The sequence below is a fragment of the Leopardus geoffroyi genome, chromosome E3 (genome assembly GCF_018350155.1).
Source record: "Leopardus geoffroyi isolate Oge1 chromosome E3, O.geoffroyi_Oge1_pat1.0, whole genome shotgun sequence".
NCBI lineage: Eukaryota > Metazoa > Chordata > Mammalia > Carnivora > Felidae > Leopardus > Leopardus geoffroyi.
In genome coordinates this window covers 25,738,065-25,748,823 of record NC_059340.1, presented here as the reverse complement: position 1 = coordinate 25,748,823, position 10,759 = coordinate 25,738,065, and the positions used below count along the sequence as shown (strand labels likewise).

At 42.0% G+C, this 10,759-nt stretch overlaps 1 pseudogene; it reads right to left on the bottom strand.

Annotated features, from left to right (window-relative positions):
- Nucleotides 1-1,611: 1,611 nt before the first annotated feature.
- On the bottom strand, nt 1,612-10,497 carry LOC123589693 (annotated as a pseudogene).
- Nucleotides 10,498-10,759: the final 262 nt, after the last annotated feature.

The following is a 10,759-nucleotide window of genomic DNA, read 5'->3' as shown; positions in this document are numbered from 1 at the left end:
GGTAAGATTTTAGCGCCATTGTGTCACCTTTTGAATTGGTATTTCTGGTGATGTTCTCTGGTCCTTCCTAGTCTTTGTTGATTTTGGTCTTTTTTGTTTTGTTTTGTCTTTCTCCACTCAAATAGTCCCCCTTAAAATTTCTTGCAGGGCTGGTTTAGTGGTCGCAAACACCTTTAGTTTTTGTTTGTCTTGGAAACTCTTTATCTCTCCTATTTTTTTTTTAATTTTTTTTTCAACGTTTATTTATTTTTGGGACAGAGAGAGACAGAGCCTGAACGGGGGAGGGGCAGAGAGAGAGGGAGACACAGAATCAGAAACAGGCTCCAGGCTCTGAGCCATCAGCCCAGAGCCTGACGCGGGGCTCGAACTCACGGACCGCGAGATCGTGACCTGGCTGAAGTCGGACGCTTAACTGACTGCGCCACCCAGGCGCCCCTATCTCTCCTATTTTGAATGTCAGCCTTGCTGGATAAAGAATTCTTGGTTGCATATTTTTCTGATTCAGCCTGTTGTATATATTTTGCCACTCCTTCTGGCCTGCCAAGTTTCTGTGGGTAGGTCTCCAGTGAACCTGATCTTTCTTCCCTTATAGGTTAAGGACTTTTTCCTTTCCCCCCTGCTGCTTTCGTAACTCTTTCCTTGTCTGTGTATTTTGTGAATTTGACTATGATATGCCTTGGTGATGGTCAACTTTTGTTGAATCTATTGGGAGTTCCCTGTGCTTCTTGGGTTTTGATGTCTGTGTCATTCCCCAGATTAGGAAAGTTTTCTGTTATAATTTGTGCACACAAAACTTCTGCCCTTTTTTCTCTCTCTTCATCTTCTTGGATGCCTATGACTCAGCTATTATTCCTTTTTAACAAGTCACCTAGTTTTCTAAGTCATGTATCGTGATCATTTGCCTTTGTTTCCCTCTTTTTTTCTGCTTCATTATTTTCCATAATTTTGTTTTCCAAATAGTGGATTCACTGCTCTGCTTCATTCATTCTTGGTGTCTTGGCATCCATTTGAGATTGCATCTTGGTTATAGCACTTTTAATTTCATCCTGACTAGATTTTATTTTTCTATCTCCAAAGAAAAGGATTCTATGCTTTTTTCAACTCAAGCTAGTATTCTTACCATGGTTCATATTTTTAGTTCAGATATTTTGCTTATTTCTATGTTGATTAAGCTCCTGGCTGTCCTTTCTTCCTCTTCTTTCTTTTGGGGTGAATTCCTTCATTTTCTCATTTTGGAGGGAGAAAAAACTAATAAAGTAAAAAATTAAAATTAAAAAATCAAAAACAAAGCAAAAAATCAAATAAAGGAAGCTAGAGTCTAGGTGTGTTTTGGTGTCATTGTTGAAAGAAGCTTGATAGAATAGAGAAGAAAGGGAAAGAAGGAAAAAATGTAAGAAAAAAATAAAAAATTATAAAATAAAATGAAATAAAGAAAATGAAAAAGAATAAAAAATTAAAAAATAAAAAATGAAGTAAAAAAATAAAAATAAAAGTAAAATTTTCTCTTTCTTTATCCAGGATGAGGAAGAAAAGAAAGGGGGGGAGGGAGAAAAAAAATTTAAGGAAAAAAAGAAACAAAGAAAACAAAAAAATAAATGAGCCAGTGAACAGAATGAAAACTGAATGAAGCTACGTCCAGTTTCCCCTAGAACTGAAACTATGAAGTCTTCTATAGTCCCTAAACTATGCAGGTGGAGTAACTTGTGCTGGTTTTCTAGCGGATGTGTTTGGAGGGCACGGCTGAGTGGGGCTTGCTGTAATGGCTCCATTCTCTGCTGTGTGGTGCTGCTTAGCTTACTGGGGTGGATCACTGTGGTGCACATGCATGTGTGTGTATGCATGTGTGCAGGAGAGGTGGGAATGGCTTCATCCAGCTTCCTACTGTCTAGCACAGGAACACTGTGCTCTCACCAACCCATGATCAAGCACCCCTCCATTGTCTCAGCTCTCTGTTCTCTCCCACCTCTATCCTGTCTATGTCCAAGCTTTCCACCTGCCAGGCAGTACCTTCATCCAGAGTTTTATCTGAGATAGGGTTGTGTTTCAAACCCCACACTTCAGAGACCCCTGTGGCTTGGACCTATGCTGACTGTCTGGCGGAGGGTCTTGCTGAGCAATTCTGGGTGCCAGCTTGCCCCAGAAAATGTTCTTGCGATCGCACAGTGGCAGAAGTTCAGAGATTATGGCAAATCACAACACACAGCTGGCTCCAGATTTCACTGCACCCTGGCATTTTCCTCCCAATACCAGCAAATGTGACTGCTCTCCTGGGTCTGCTGGGACCTTTGCCTGTGGGGATGCTGTATAGCCTCTATGAAATGCACTCCAAGCAGGAGAACCTCTTCACCCTGAGTGGCACATGGATCCCTCAGACTGGTCTGCTTGCTCATGGGGATTCGCCCTGCTTCCTCGCCAGAGGACCATCAGACACTGAGCTCTGAATGTTCAGGCCCTGTGCTCCACTGTTTATAGAATCCTGGTGGTATTGAAACCCTCTCCTGTCTTCCCCTCAATGGTTTTGGGGGAACAGATTTGTTGTTCAGTCCCCTGAGAGTGTTTTCACTCTTTATCTTTCTCTCCAGCTACTTTCGGAGGAGTGCTTTTCTTGCACGATCCCATTAAGCTGCACTCTCCCCCTTTCCTTTTCTCTATCCTCTCTGCAAAAATAGCTCCCCTCCCTCCATAGCTTTTCTTTCCCCCAGTTCACCTCTCCGTACCATGTACCTGCTGAGTTCTGTGGCTCAAGTTATGCAGATGGTTGCGTTAACTCTTAGATCTGTTTCCTAGATGTTCAAAATGATTTGGTGCTGATCTGGCTGCATTTCAGGGATGAGATAAGCTCAGAGTCTCCAACTAGAGACCACATTTATAATGATCAAACTCAATATTTGGTTAACCTAAGGGTGAACGTGGTGGCATCATCCCATTGCTCTATTAAGTATTTCCCCCATTTACTGGTGAGGATGAGTATTGGTTTTGTTTCTAATATGCTTACTGGTCCTTCATATTTTTAACAACTATTTTTTGGCTGTCTTCCAGAATTAACACTTAGGTATGAATTAGGAGATGTGACCTTCCACTCAGACTGAGAACTAATAAGAACTAGAGATTGCTGTCCAGCTTCCTTCTCTCTCCTCTTACACCACCCAAGTTACATGAACACTTCTCACACATCATCCCATCTTCCAAAATAGACGTTTTCTTGTTTAAGCATCTTGTTTTTAGTGCCCACTCACTGAATCAACTCCTTGAAATTTAAACACCCATCATAGCTCTTATCTGATACCAAGAGCTTGGTCTTCAAGGGGGCATAGGTTGGACACAACAGGGTCCACATGCAGGTCCATAGCCTTATTGACTACAATTCACTGGGCCTTAGATGTGTGAAATAGAAAATGTCCTTGACAGTCAGTTGAAGGGTTCCAGGCACAAAGGTGATTCCTGAAAATGCCAAATAAAAAGGCTTCAATCATTCCTTTAAAGATGACATTTCCTCAAGCATCCTGGCAGGCACATGAGGTCTCTTTGAATACTAGCCTTCTAGGCTGTAACCTCTCCATTGGGCCAGTAACCGAATGGCAGCTTTGGTAGAAATGGTAGGGGCAAGACACTGAGCCCACTGAGCATTGTTGCCATTATCTTTTCCCCTCAAACAGTCAATAATTTATATGGGTAGGTGTCGGGTTACTTGCCATTTGAAATATAGCCTGATTTTGAAACTGTGTGACGCAAGGGGGTTGTGGAAACTTCCTCTGTATTGTTCCCTCTTGCATGAAAATAGCTGCTGCTATGGATTGCTGGATTTGCATTGGACACAAATTCCCTCCTCTTTTTTCTGGCTGTTGTGTAATGTTTCTTCCATCCAATTTAACACATATTTGGGGCCTATTATGTGACTGGTACATGCGGGATACATCTGTCTGCCCCAAGTTGTTCTATGATTGGGTCAAGCAGAAGCTTCCCTTGACTTCACAGGCTTGGAGAACTAGAATACTTCTGGGAGTAACTGATGGTGACAATGTCTCTCTTGTACTAATGCTTACATACCCTATTATAGACCTATTGGTTTTGGAAAAAGATCTGGTGTGCTGGTGTTGGCCTTGGTCACATCTTCCACCTTTGTCTTTTGCTTCTCACATTGAAATATCTTATTTCTGTTTTTTAATGTTTATTTATTTTTGAGAGAGACAGGGACAGAATGTGAGTGGGTTAGAGGCAGAGAGAGAGGGAGACACAGAATCCAAAGCAGGCGCCAGGCTCTGAGCTGTCAGCACAGAGCCCGACACGGGGCTCAAACCCACGAGCTGTGACATCATGACCTGAGCCGAAGTTGGACACTCAACAGACTGAGCCACCCAGGCGCCCCTCACATTGAAATATCTTAAGCACAATTAAAAAAAAAATCAATGTTCAAAATTGATGTTTCCCATAACACAAGAAGCAACGAGTGTTGGTGAGGATGTGGAGAACCTCTTGCCCTGTTGGTGGGAGTGCAAACTGCTACAGCCATTCTTGAAAACAGTATGGAGGTTTCTCAAAAAGTTTAAATAAGATCACCTGGGGGGCTCATTCAGTTAAACATTCAACTCTTGATTTCAGCTCAGGTCTTGATCTCATGTTTATGAGATCAAGCCCTGCATTGGGTTCCATGCTGACAGCACAGATCCTGCTTGAGATTCTCTCTCCCTCCCTCTCTCTCTGCCCCTCCCCCACTAACATGCATGCTCTCTCTCTCAAAATTAATAGTTTTAAAACGTTAAAAATAGAACTACTCTATCATCCAGCAATTGCAGTGCTAGGTATTTATCCAAAGAATACAAAAATACCAATTCAGAGGGATACATGCACCCCGATGTTTATAGCAGCATTGCCTACAGCAGCCAAATTATGGAAGGATCCCAAATGTCCATTGAATGATGAATGGATAAAGAAGATGTGGTATCTATATATGTATATTATGGAATATTACTCAGACATCAAAAAGAGTGAAATCTTGCCATTTGCAATGATGTGGATGGAACTAGAGTTTATTATGCTAAGTGAAATACGTCAGTCAAATAAAGACAAATATCATATGATTTCACCATATGTGAATTTAGGAACCAAAACAGGTGAACATAGGGAAAGGGCAGGAGAAATAAAATAAGGTAAAAACAGCAAGGGAGGCAAACCCTGAGAGGACCTTAACTATACAGAACAAACTGAGGGTTGTTGGAGGGGAGGTGGTTGGGGGGATGGGCTTAATGGGTGATGGACATCACTTGTGATGACAACTGAATATTATAAGTAAGTGATGAATCACTAACTTTTACTCCTAAAACCAATACTACACTATATGTTAATTAAGTTGAATTTAAATAAAATCTTGGAGGAAAAAAGAAACATTGACAAAGACGTGGAGAAATCAGAACCTTCAAACACTGCTGTTGGGGATGTAAAATGGTACAGCTACTTTGGAAAACATCCTGGAAATTTCTCAATAAGTTAAAAATGGAGTTGCCATATGGCACAGCAATTTCACTCCTCGACACATACCCAAGAGAATTGAAAACATATATTCCCATGAAAACTTGTATAGAAATGTTCATAGTAGCATTATTCATAACTCCTACAATGTGGAAACAATCCAAATGTTTGTCAACCAATGACCAGATGCATCAAAGTGGTATAACCACACAGTGGGATATTGCCTAGCCATAAAAAGGCATGCAGTACTGTTACATGTGTGGATGAATTTCAAGAACATTGTGCTAAGTGAAAGAAGCCAAAGTCCACATATTGTATGATTCCATTTATATGAAATCTTCAGAACAGGAAAATCCAAGAGACATAAGTAGATTTTTGGTTGCCAAGGAATGGAGGAGGGAGGAATTGAGATATGGGCTTTCTTCTCAGGATAATAATAATATTTTAGAATTAGTGGTGATAGTTGTGCAACATCAGGACTATATTAAAAGACACCGAGTTGTCCACTTTAAAGTGGTCAGAATGATGGATTTTAAGCGCTGTGAATTTCATCTTAAAAAATAAAAAATTGAAAGCTTCAAAAATAAAAATAAAGATAAATAGCCAAAAAAGGAACATTCCAAACATAAAGAAAAACACTTCCCTGTTTTCCCTATGATTAAAGTCATACAGTCTTGCAGATACTAAAACATAAGATAAAGTCTGTAACTTTCTGGAATGTCATGATGATTTATAACACTTTCTGTGAAAAAATATATGTAACCCTGCACTGACTGTTCCTCTCTCAGAGAAGTTTCTTCTTTGTGAAGATTGTGTATCCTGGGCAGCTATCTTGGGATCAAATGAACGTCTTCTCCATTCTCCCTAAATTTTTTTTTGATATGAAATTTATTGTCAAATTGGTTTCCATACAACACCCAGTGCTCATCCCAACAGGTGCCCTCCTCAATGCCCATCACCCACTCTCCCCACCCTTCCACCCCCCATCAACCCTCAGTTTATTCTCAGTCTCCCTAAAATTTTTTGAAAGTTTTGTTCACTTTGAATCAACATAGTCGTTTTATAATGTTGTTCAACTCTCCTATTTCCTTGTTGATCTTCTGTTTAGTTGTACTATCCATGATTGAAAGTGGGATATTGAAATCTCATACTGGGAAATATACTTTTGAATAAAAAAGTACATTTAGGGTAATGAGAGTTTAGTTTAATTTAGGGTAAGAAAGTTTAGGGTAATGAGTATGCTTTTCTTGGTGACCCTTTCCCCAAGTATTATCTTAAAATATTTTTGAGGAGAAGCAATACAATGACAACAAAGGTATACTCCCCCAGAATGGCTTCTTTGCAGTGGGAATGTGAATGTTGTGCTACCTTCTTGCAGAATTCTTTCCTGATTCTTAAGCTGAAGGGAGTGTCTTTTCAGCTGAAGGGAGTTAGCTGAATTTTTTGGCAATTTATCTAGGACCTTCCTGATTCCATTAAATTGTTCCTTCATTGATCTCATCTCCCATAGGGATGTTTCAGCCCCATCTGAGGGTAAGAACTTTGTCTCATTCATCTTTATAACACCAGCTTCTAGCTCAGTGATTTTCCTTCTCTAGACTTTTGGTAACATTGCAGAGTAAATGTTAAGAAGAAAAATATTGTTGTTATTTATATAGTGGTTTTAAAAACGTATTATTTCACATGTGGTTTAGAGTATGGACTGTGTAGCTGGGGTCAAGCTAGCAGCATGGGAGGATCCTGAACTCACCTCCTCCCATGAACACAACAATTCAAGAGCTACATATGGTGCAATACCCTCTGAAAAGAACCTGAAAGATAGCTGAACAGTGTCTCTACAACAGAGGATAAAAGGGCCATATGGAAACAGGTAGGAGAGGCATAGACACAATCTCACAAGAAACCCCACCACAGGTGTGGTGATCCACAGTCAGGAGGATCTCATAATATAGAGGTTGTCCATGAGGAGTCAGGGGTTTGTGACCTACGTCAGGCACCCCAGTTCTTGGGAACTACACCACCAAGATGAGCCTCCAAACAGCTGACTTTGGAAAAAATAGGACTTACTTCCTGAAGAACCATATAGCTATAGGGAAAAGAAAACCTGCTCTTACCAGGTTCACATATAGGCCCACACTCACCCAGGACTCAACCCCAAAGCAGCAATTTGAAAGGTGCCCAGCCAGCAAAGGAGACTCATTTGTTAATCTTAAAGCTTCTGCCAGAGAGGCAGAAACTTGTAGAGACTTACTGTAGGGATGGAGACACTGGCAGGCACTCTTTTTGCATTCTCCTTCTGCCTTGTGGGTGCCAGTGCTTCTAGACACCATGTTTGCAACCCTCACACACCCAGCCTACTAGCTCCATGGGAGTGCCCTACGTAACACACCCCAGCTGCATCTGGCCATACCAGCCACGTATGAGCACCCTGTCCCCATGGCCACAGCCATGGCCTCTTCTTCCACAGCCAGCCCCTTGGGCACCCAGCTTTGGTGGCCAGGGAGGATTGAATTCTTGGGCCCCATGGGTCTAAAACAATTGGAGAGATAGTGCTTGACGGGCTATCACGCCAAGGCACTGCACAAACACACTCCCAGTCTTTGTGGAAAAGGCCTATTTTCTTGCCCTGGAGCTTCAGCATGAGGGGCAGGCTTCAGATTTGCCACTAGTCCAGAGGCTACAGAGGAGTTCCCAGAGAACATAAGCGGAAAGATGCCATATTAACATCCTCCCTTTGCCTTGCCACAGTTCGGTGGTATCTCCCAGAAAGGAGCTTATATAAGGTATAAAGTCGCAATATTTGCTACTGTTGTTTAGGGAACACCCCCAGATCTCCTGTTATGGAAGTCAGCAGGGTTTACAATTGTGGACCCGCAAGACTGTATATATTCACATGCTTTAAAAGCTGCTGCCTGAGGATCTGGCTTACAATTAGCCTAAAACTAGATCATCTCTGAGATCTGTCCATTTGGAACAGTAACAGGTTTTGGCACACCCTCAACAACTGGGATCGGTCAAGAGCAAATCAGGCTACGTGGGCAATTATAGAGGTCCAAGAAATAAGCAAAAGCCAGGGCAAGGATGCATGACAACTTTCATCTCCTACATAGCCACTCCTTCAAGACTGGGAGAGTAGCTGCTTTACCTAATACGTAGAAATAAGCACAGAGAGTCAAGCAAATGAGGGGACAGAGGAATATGTTCCAAAGAAAAGAACAAGAGAACACCTCAGACTTTACTGAGATGGAGATAAGTAAACTACCTGATAAAGAGTTGAAAGTAATGGTCATAAACATGTTCACTGAACTTGGGAGAAGAATGAATGAACATAGTGGTCCATCTCCTTTCTAAGACATGGATCACTTTTCCCTTAGCGTAACTCAGTCCATTGGAACCTGGGAACACTTTGAGAGTCTGAGTAGGCATGAGAGTATGATTTACTTCCTGTCTTTTCTTCTTTGTGCCTCCCACACCTGGCATTCTTAGGGACATCTGCTCTTTGAATACTTTTTAGGGTTTTCCTTAATTAGAGTCCCTGTTAGTAGGCAAATGCAATAGACTAAGCCATTTGTGACAACTTACAATGGCAAAAAAAATTTTATGGGAAAACACCAGGGAAGGAGTCCTTTCTTTGACTTTCATAGGAGCCTCCCAATCCCCCCCCCCAAAAGAAAAGAAAAGAAAAGAAAAGAAAAGAAAAGAAAAGAAAAGAAAAGAAATGTATGCCTGTATTCGTGGGAAGACAGCTGTCATGTACCATAGCAGACAAAAGGGACTGATATTAGGGGTTGGCTCCTTTCCAATATCCTTTTGTTCTCACTACCGGGAAGTGGCTCATGACTGAAGCATTCCCTGCTGGGGGTATTTATGTTGTGGAAGTGAGCCTCAAAGGCATGGATGGGATGCCCACAAGGAGTAGCTCTATCCTAACAGTATCCAAAATCTGATCCCGAGCTCATTTAGTGTGACCCTCGAGGACTCTCCAATACTGGGTATAGAGGGTCCTTAGAGATGGTCCTTTATGGACCATCTTTTTATGGATGGGGAAGCTGAGACCTACCTGGATCAGGCAAGGTTTTCCTGCTCAGAGGCTTAGACTTCCTGGAGGTGATAAATGGCCTACAAGGTAGCTAAGCACTTTCTCTGGATTATTTGCTTTTCATTTTCACAAAAACACTGTAAGTCTGAAACTATTACTGTGCCCATTGCACAAACAAGGAAACTGAAGCTCAGAGAGGGATTATATTACAAAAGTGGTAGCTGGTGGAGCTGAGAGTCAAACTTAGGCCTGTTTATAGACCCCCAAACTATAGGAAGACTTTGGACATAGGATGGACATCCTTTTACCATCTCTCCATTCAGTGAATGATTGAGAGTGGAATCCCATAGGAGCCTCTGACCCAGGAGTCTCTCTCCCATGTCTTATCCAATTGCATACAGGCCAGCCAGCTACAGTAAGTTTCTGGTGCTGGGGGCAGGAATACCATCAGTTGTTCCCCATGGCTGAGGGCCCATGTGTCAGAGAGGATGCTGGCCACCTTCTGGGAGAGATGAGTCATCCTTTCAAGCTCCATTTGTCTTCTTCTCCATTGGCGTTGACCTCTCTGAGTGCGGGGTAAGGCCCCCTGAGTCCATTCTAGGCATGATGATATCCAAAATATTTGATATTAATCAGCATGAACATTGGATACAAGAGGCTCCTATCTGTTAGACACCACCCTTGAGTGGGTAGATCTTGAAGAAAGGCCAGGATGTCTGGGATATTGGGGTCAGTGAGTATGCCTCAATTGATAAGGAAATATTTTAATGTTTCAATGACTGGCATGACAGTACCAATGAGTTTCAACTAATGCCAGTCCTGATTCTCAGAAAGAATCTCCCAAGAGTGCTCAACATTTGAAGTGGCCAGGGTCTTCTGGAAAGATGGCTGACTTCTCAAGGCACCGTCCTACTAGTAGAGAAAAAGTGCCTTCCTCCTCCCCCAGTCTGCCTTTATTCCTGCTGCCAAACATACCTTATTAAATCGTCCATTGCAATTTATTTTTCAGTGGGGCAACTTTTGATCAGGAAATTATTTATTTTCCAATACTGCTTAGTGAAGGCACCAATGAAGATATCTGGAACCTTAAAAGCATTTCTATTGTAACTGAGGTTTCCTCTCTGTGCCAAATTGAAAGGTTTCTGTCCTTCTCTTCCTTGATGATCAAGGAAAGAAGGACCCCTCCCTTCCTTTTTCCTTTCTTCCCTCCCTCACTCCTGCCCCTCAGCTCTCCTTCCCTTCTTTCCCGACTTC